Source organism: Plasmopara halstedii, assembly GCF_900000015.1.
Source record: "Plasmopara halstedii genome assembly, contig: Scaffold_430, whole genome shotgun sequence".
In the NCBI taxonomy this organism is placed as follows: domain Eukaryota; phylum Oomycota; class Peronosporomycetes; order Peronosporales; family Peronosporaceae; genus Plasmopara; species Plasmopara halstedii.
The window spans coordinates 655519-656681 of record NW_020187350.1 but is presented as its reverse complement, the minus strand read 5'-3'; positions in this window follow the sequence as shown (position 1 = coordinate 656681).

Genomic DNA, 1163 nt, shown 5'->3' with positions numbered 1-1163 from the left:
CGCCCACTATCACGTGAAGCGTCTAGTGAGACGACGTCATCACCAGGGTCAGACCCAACATCTGGTGAAGTGGTGGGGATATCTCGACTCCGAAAAGTCGTGGAAGTTACCGACGCCACTTCGGCAAGATTGCCCAGACGCCGTGGACGCTTTTGATCAGAAAGATCAGGACGCCCCGCGTCATTAAACGCTCCGCGCTTCCCGGCAACTTTCGGGGAAGTAGAAGGGCCATGAGCTGAACTTAAACTTTGGCCCCGAGCTCTTGCGATCGCAGATACAGAACTCGCGGGAGCGTTAGGGGTTAACCAATACATCACAGGGCGACAATCCGAAAAAAGTCGACGGCGTGCCTTGAGTTTGGCAAACTCATCTCCGAGGTGTCGCTCCAAACGCAAGTCCACTTTCTTGTGTCTCAACTGTAGGTTATACAGTGAGGAAAGCTTCCGGTGCCGTTGCACCCACCGCTCAAAGAGCGCTTTGCCATCTGAAGCGCTTTCGCCAGGGGCGAGCACTACAGGTATTGTCCGCATTCCATGTACACGAGAACCACCTCTCTGAGCACTCAGACGACTGCGATAAGCTTCCATCGGAAAAAGATTGTGGAACCAAGAAACGAGCTCGAAGAGCTTTCCATTTGGCAAGCTCATCTTCCTTGCTTGCCGGGGGCCCGATGATGTGAACGCGTAACGATCGAGTTACCGCTTCCTTCGCTTCCACAGCGGGATCCGCTCGGCGAAAGCCATATTCCACACGAGGATCAATGACCAGCCGTGGATGGGCGCGCTTCAGAGCCGCCTTACGGGCAGCTTCCAGCTGCCGCCTCTGTGCCCCGTCGAAGTCATTGGGGATTACACCACGTAACTCGGGTTACGAGAAGTCAGGCAGCGGACATGGGGTCCGCAAGGCGCGAGCAGGGCTAGTATCACGCCGCTGGCGCAGCTCGCCTTCCTCATCTTCCCATGCGGGAAAAGGGGTGTCAGACTCGTAGTCGACCACCTCTACATCCTCAACGAGGTCACTCGTCATTGATAGCGTGCGCGGAGCGCGACGCTCGTGCTCATCGAGCCTGGGATGTACTTTCCCCAGTGCCGCGGATGCCCTGTCCGACATTGCACCGCGTGAGGAGTCGAAGTTGGGCTCTGCCCGCGTCCGCTGTCAGAACA